The following is a 7,869-nucleotide window of genomic DNA, read 5'->3' on the forward strand; positions in this document are numbered from 1 at the left end:
ATGGATAGTTCCATTGCCTTTTTTAATAGTTGAAAGTGATTGGAGGGCAACTAGTCCCCCGATGCCCATCATTCCCCCAAACATATCCAATCAAAATTTTTAGATATCAATTTAGTTCAGCGTGGTGTAATTTCAGATAGAAAACATGTTTTGAGGAGGATACTCCCCCACAACCCTCAGGGTAAGGGTTTTAAGTAATGCCCTGGCATATAAGGCTCTTATAGAAGATGTTGTCGCAGAAACTTCAAAAATACCTCATTCGATTGGAAATTGAAAGGGCTAGTGTACTTTTAATAGTAGAAAGTGACTGAAGGGCAACTAGTCATCCCCGCACGCCTATCATTTCCCCAAACACTTACAATCAAAATTCTGAGATAGCAATTATGTTTAGCGTAGTTGATTTCCAGACAGAAAACATTTTTTGAGAAGGACAATCCCCCAGAGCATTCAGGGCAAGGGTTTTAAGTTATGCCCTGGGGGCATATAAGGTTTTTAAATACAGCGTTGTCGTAGAAAATTCAAAAAGAGCTCATTCGATTGGAAATTGAAAGGGCTAGTGCCCTTTTTAACTGTCCAAAGTGATATGAGGGCAACTAACCCCCTCCCCCCCAGGCCCATTATTCTCCCAAACCCATAAAAATTTTGAGATAGCCGTTTTGTTCATTGTAGTTGGTTTCCAGATAGAAAATATATTTTGAGGAGGACACTCCCCCACAACCCTCAGGGCAACGATTATAAGTTATGCCGAGGGGGTATATAAGGTTTTTTATTGAAAGCTTTGTCGTAGAAACTGGAAAAATGGCTACTTTGATTTGAAACTCGAAGAGAAAGTACCCTTTTTCATATTCAAAAGTTATTTGAGGGCGACTAACCCCCTCTCACACCCACCTTTTCCCTAGACATATCCAATTAAATTTTTAGATAGCCATTTTATTCATTGCAGTTGAAAGTTTTTGAAATTAGGTGCTTAAGGATGATAACCCCTTTCTCCACAGCCTTCAGGCCCTGGGGAATATAAAGTTTTATTGAAAGTGTTGTCGCAGAAACTTCAAAAAGGCTCATTGAATGGGAAATTGAAAGGTCTAGTTCTTTTTTTCCTAATTGAAAATGATTGGATAGCGACTAAATATCCAATTACTTCTCTTACCCTCACTATTTTCCAAAGCACATCGAATCAAAATTTTGAGATATCCATTTTGTTCAACGTAGTTGAACTTTCTGGAAATTAGGTCTTTTAGGATAATAACCTCCTCAGAGCCCTCAGTGCAAGGGTTTTAAGCCATGCCCTGGGGGCACATAAGGTTTATATAGAAAGTTATTGCATAAATCACAGGCAGCACGATCGCGCTGCCTAAGAAAAGAAAGGGGACACTCGAGAACGAGACAAGAAACTAGGACGAAGTAAAGAGGGGGACACTCCCCCATAACCCTCAGGGCAAGGGTTTTAAATGGAGGCATAAAAGAAAGATGTTGGCCCAAATATTTTTTACTTTTTTCTTTAGAGCAGGGCCCTTCGGATCGACGAAATTTTCGTAGAAACTTCGAAAAGCGCTCATTCAATTAGAAACTAGAGCGGCTTGTGCCCTTATTAATAGTAGAAAGTGATTGGAAGGCCACTAACATCCCTCTCACGCCCATCATTTCCCCAAACACATTAGACATTAACAAAAGGTGGGTACAAAACTCCTATGCTTCCCAAGCCCAGAATAAAAGTTGAACTTTGCTCAAAAAATACAAATAAATGTGCATTTTCCGTTTATTTTTCATATACTGACATTTAGGAATCCAGATGTTAATATTGTTTAATTAATTAGTTATAAAAATACAAAAATAGAATTTGTACAAAAAAAACCCAATTTAGAAAACCCAGTAAAAAAATTTAGCAAACTCAAGATTATGTTGCTAGATCAGGGGAACAGATAGAAACCAAGATTGATGCCTTTATGCATCTGTTGTTGCCAGACAAGCTAAAAACATTAAACATGATGAGATATCTGGGATTTTTTCCTTGTCTCTTTTTATTCTTTATTTATGATATTACTTCTTTAAACTAAAACTCTAAACTAAAAATCCAGACTAAAACTCTAATGTAAAATTTCAAACTGAAACTTTAAACTAATGCTCTAAACTAACACTCTAAACAAACAGAAACTAAACTAAAATTCTAAACTAAAAAAATAAACTACAATCCTAAACTAAAACTCTAAAATAAAACTCTAAACTAAAACTCTAAACTAAACTTCTAAACTAAACACCTTAACTAAAACTCTAAACTGAACCTCTAAACTAAAACTGAACTAGATATCTAAACTACAACTGTAAAATGAAACTAAAATACAATTTTAAACTAAAACCCAATGCTAAAACTAAACCATTTATCTGAAATTAAACTCTAAGCTAAAACTATTTCAAAACTCCAAACTAGAAATCCAAACTAAAACTCAACACTAAAATCCTAAAGCAAAATTCTAAACTAAAACTCTAAACTAAGAATCAAAACTAGGAATCTAAACTAAAATTGTAAAGTAAAATTCAAAGCTAAAACTCTAAATTGAATCTATGAAAAAACCCTATTCTAAGATTCTGAAGTAAAATCTAAACTGAAACTCTAATCTAAGACTCTAAACTAAAACTCTAAGCTAAAACTCTAATCTAAACCTCTAAACTAAAACTCTAAACTGAAACTAAACTAAAACTTTAAACTAAAATTGTAAATTAAAATTCAAATCTGAAAATCTAAACTAAAATTCTAAATGAAACTCTAATTTACAACTCTGAATTGGAAAAATAAACTAAAATTCTAATCTAAGACTGGTAACCAAAACTATTAACTAAAATTCCAACTTAAAACTCTATACTAAAACTCTAAACTAGAACTAAAACTTTAATCTAAAACTATAAACTAACACTCTAAACTTAAACTAAACTAAAACTCTAAACTAAAAGTGTAAGCTAAAACTCTAAACTAAATTCCTAACTAAAACTCTAAACCAAAACTTTAAACTAGAAATGTAAACTTAAACTGTAAACTAAAACTCTAAACCAAAACTCTAAGCTAAGAATCTAAACTAAAATCTAAACTAAAATTATACATTGAAATCCTAAACTAAAACTTTCAATAAAAAAACTAGTCTATAGCTCTGAATTGAAAATCTTAACTAAAACTCTAATCCAAAACTGCTAACTTAAACTACAAACTAAAAGTCCAGACTAAAGCACTAAACTAAAACCCTAAAATAAAACTGAACTAAAAATATAAAATCTAATACTAAACTTAAACTAAACTAAAACTCTAAACTAAAACTTAAAACTAAAACTCTAAACAAAACTCAGGACTAAAAATTTAATTTAAGACTCAAAAACTGAAACTCTAAACTAAAAATCTAAGGTAAAACTCTAAACTAAAGCTGAACTAAAAAAAGAAACTACAACACTGAACTAAAACTAACTAAAACTCTATACGTAAACTCTAAACTAAAACTCTTAAATTAAAAATTTAAAAATTACCAAGGCCTTCAATTTGAACAATAAACTTTTTAAAATTTTGGGAATTTTAAAGACGTTCCAAAAGCTAAATTGTTTTTGATCACCTCTAAACGTAATAATAGGTGATCCAGGAACACAGCTCTCATCAGCAGATGGGTCATCTGCTGATGAATATTTTATATTGACCTGTTCAAGATGAAGAGATTTTTTTAAATACGGAATAGCCGTATTTAAAAGTGACTCTTCATCTATGTCAACATTTTCCTTCAAAGCTTCTATGCCTTTCTTATCCATACTGTTTTTGACAGCTTGAACAAATGGCATTACTTTTTTTTCAAAATTGATGTCTTTTATTTCTGGAACCCCAGAAAGAATTTCGTAAATTTTTTTTTTGTCTGGCAGCCTACCGTCAACTAGGCTGCCTTGTAGACTTTTTAGTACAATGCCTTTCCAACTTGGATAGGACCTGGCTACCCAAATGGTGGCATGAGTCGGGTCTTTGACTTTCTGAACAACTCCTTTTTTGCCAGCCTTCCAACGGGATTTGACTGCTCTGAATCTACGAATGGCCTCATCAAGGTAGTTTTTGTAAATTGTCATTTTCCTATCAATCTGTGGCACGTTGGGCCAACAAGCGTAGTGTATGCTACCTTCCTTTTTCAATACTTCTGTCCAGATATGCTCTGTTACATGGGGACAAATTGGCGACAAAATAATGGCCTGTGTTTCGATAAATTTGGAAATTAAATCACGATGCATCTCTTGATCCATCAATAATATTTTATATTTTTCAAAAATACTTTGAAAATCGAAGAAGCACGTTTTTAACGCTTCTTTAAAAAGGCCTCTATCAAAAAAAGTGTTCGCCTCATGAATTTTTTCATTCATCGAGTTGTCAAATATTTTATCAAGGAAATTGAACTTTCCTTTTCTGAATTTATTTTTATTCAATTTTTCGACATGTTTCTCACAGGCCTTCATTAAATTGAATATTTTTAAAATTCCAGCTTCGGCTGTTTTTTCTTCAAAACTGGAATCATTTATTGTGTCCCCGACGTCAGCCAAAGCATACCGAACACCATCTGCGCTATATTTGGCTACTGCTTCACACAATGTGATGAAGTTGCCAGAAGATTTTGACATCTTTTTCTTATTTATAAGTAAATGTCCAGTGGCCCGAATGGCTCTTGGCCACTTTTCTGGCTCTTTTGGCCATATAGCAGTGTGCATAGCGACACTATACACAAGATGATTTTGGATAAGGTCTTTTCCAGTTGATCGAAGATCAACTGGGAACCAATATCCAAATTCTCTCCTCATTTCTTTTAGTTTTTCGATACATATTTTTGTATTTTTTGGAAGTTCTGCTTCCTTAAAGAAAATAAAGTCCCAGACTTCAGGAGTCATATCTTCGGGACTTATTTTTCCTTCTTGCGATCTTCCGTCTAAGGAATTTCCTTGGAGTATATGGCATATGGTGTAGTAAGCCATATAAATTGTTGAATCTGAGAGAGAATCAATCATCCACTCTTCATCCCAAGGCAACTTAGAACCAAGTCCATATGTCCTTGAACAAGCAACGTCCCTAAGGTCACTTAACGTGGCCTTAAGGTTGTTTTTCACTTGCTCCTGGGTATCCAGCCTGTCTATTGCTTTTTTTGTTTCTTTTTTCCAGTGATTAGCTTGGTACTCCAGGAACCATTGATCACAAAGAGCAACAATGCATTCTTCTCCAGATCTAGAAATAACTTTCTGTTCTGGTTCAAAATATTTAAACACTTTGTTTAGTTCTTTTAACGGTTTTGTCTTCAAATTAGGACGGTTTGCCTTCGAAGATGTGATTTCAATACCAGTTCCTTTGGTTGTATCAATCTTGAGCATTTGTGATACATACATCACCTGGTGAAGATTTAGAGGAGACTGGACAGGAATGCCCAGTAATTCCTCACCGGTCATCTCATCGACGATGGAAAGTTCATTTTCCCTTTGTGTCAAGCCTTGATAGGCCATGTTGATTGCTGCCCTTTTTGTGCAGATGAGGATATCTCCGCCTTTTTCTTCGAAAGCGATGTAATTGCTACTGGGATGCACCCAGCAGCTGGTTTGACCAGATATTGTGTCTGGACAAAGAGTGGCCGCCACTAAAAAGGCTGGTTTCCCCAAATCTCTAATTTTAGCTGGAGGGGTTTTAATTTGTAGTTTTATTGCAGTGTATTCTTGTGGCCTGACACCTTCTCCGCTAGCCCTATCGTGGTCCATACACGGTTGTTTGTCTTTGGGAGAATAAATTGTGTTTCTTTTTCCAAAATAGATTTTCCCTCTTTCTTTAAGCCGAATGAATTGCCATCTAATGAATGAATTGAAAAAGGGGTTAACATCTGTCGTAATAAAAGCCCGACGCCAATCCACGTGTAGGCCCATTTTTTTTAGGTCTTCCATAGCACGGCTCGGAAAATACTTCAACCAATGCTTTGGATCAGCAAAGGCCTTTATTTCGTCCGATCTTAGTTTTAGGCTTTCCAAAATTTGCCACTGATATTTAGCACCAGTAGATTTTGCTTCCACCTTGCTCTTTTTTCCTTTTGATTCTACATTTTCTTGGATCTTTGTATTCTCTTCTGGAAATGTTGGGGGACACCCAAAATCATCAATTTCTTTTTGTAATTTTTCGGCGGATGCTTTTATTGGCATTCCGGTGCAGTGAAAGCCAAAAGGAAAGAGACACTGTTTACCTTTCAATCTTTGAAAGCCAACAGCAAACTCACATTTAGATAACGAGAAAGCGTGTCCCAAGTGAACTCTCCCATTCATATAGGGGTAAGGAAAAGTACAAAAGTACTTTTCTTTTTCTTCTTTGCCTTCGGGTGGTGCATCTTCTTCAAAAATTTTTTCTTCCTCCCATTTCTTTTGGAAATGCTCTTCTATTTGTATCAGATGCTGCACTATCCAACGGGATTTTGGACTCTTCCGACTGTCGGGACAGTATTTTTTGATACCCCAGCAGACAGCTACTCCAGTACATAAGACGGGAATAGATATTTTTATAATAGATGTTATCAACATTTTGAATTGATATGCTTACAATTGTATGGAAAGCTGTTTATATATTGAAAAATTGACGTCATGGCATTTACAAATTGGACGTTTATTCCAAGCATGATGTCATACTATCTGTATCGACAAGGCTTATGGATAGCTTGAAATGGTGTCATCATTGAATATGATGTCATGCCAACGGTTCTGCTGTGATGTCATCACTAAATATTTTGTCATGCTAACTGTACTGCTATCTTAAATGCAAAAGTAAAAATTGGATACACTTCGAAGACAAACAAGACAAGGAGGATTAGCAATCTATGCAAAGGGTAAGTATCCAGTTTATGCAAATAGCCAACTGACCAGGAACATAAAGAGTATTTTTGAATCCCTCTTTATTCAAGCTCTATTTAACTCGATCTCCATGCAACTCTACTACTACTACTACTACTAACAACTCATCAAAAAACCAAGCCGCCTGAGGCCGACACAGCTACGCACGCTCCTCCTCCACCCCAATCTATTCAAAGCCTCCCTTTTTACACCCGCCCATGAAGTTCCCATTTCCTTTAAATCTTTCTTTATGACGTCCTCCCAACCCAGACGGGGACGACCTGCCTTCCGTTTAGCCCCAGATGGCTGGCCGAAAAGAACAATCTTTGGCAATCTGTCATCCTTCATCCCAACAACATGCCCTAACCACCTCAACCTTTCTTTCATTATAGACCTAGAAAGCGGTATTGAACCACATTTTTCGTATAGCCTATTGTTTGAAATACGGTCAGTAAGCCGGGTACCCAGAACAATCCTTAAGCAATTTCTCTGGAAAACATCTAGCAAATCTTCATCCGCTTTTCAGAGCGTCCATGCTTCAGAGCCATATTTGACCACTGTCATCACTGTAGCTTCTAAGATTCTAATCTTGTTTTGCAGACTTATCTTCCTATTCTTCAAGACTTTTTTTAACTGTGAAAAAACACCCTGATCCTTGGCGATACTATTTTTAATATCTTAACTGCTCCCACCATCTTTACTAATACTAACTACCAAGGTAAGTGAAACTGCCCAACTGATCAATCTTTTCATTACCCAACGTCACCTTTTCATCTTCACTTATTCCTAGCCTTAGTGACTTGATCTTCCTAACATTAATTTTCAAACCAATACTAGCACCCGGAACTCGCAAACCCTCTAAAACTTCATTCATTTTGCTCACACTTTCATCTAGGATGCTTAAATCATCAGCATAATCCAAGTCCAGGAGACTTTTTCCTCCCCATTTGATTCCGTGGTCTCCCATTGCCTTTCCTGTGCTCCTTAAAACAAAGTCCATCAAAATAATCCATA

At 35.7% G+C, this 7,869-nt stretch overlaps 1 pseudogene; it reads right to left on the bottom strand.

The window, feature by feature from the left end:
• Nucleotides 1-3,483: 3,483 nt before the first annotated feature.
• Nucleotides 3,484-6,549, bottom strand: LOC148940787 (leucine--tRNA ligase, cytoplasmic pseudogene; annotated as a pseudogene).
• Nucleotides 6,550-7,869: the final 1,320 nt, after the last annotated feature.

Source organism: Artemia sp. Qi Xiang Cuo, chromosome 19 (assembly GCF_049724085.1).
Source record: "Artemia sp. Qi Xiang Cuo chromosome 19, ASM4972408v1, whole genome shotgun sequence".
NCBI lineage: Eukaryota > Metazoa > Arthropoda > Branchiopoda > Anostraca > Artemiidae > Artemia > Artemia sp. Qi Xiang Cuo.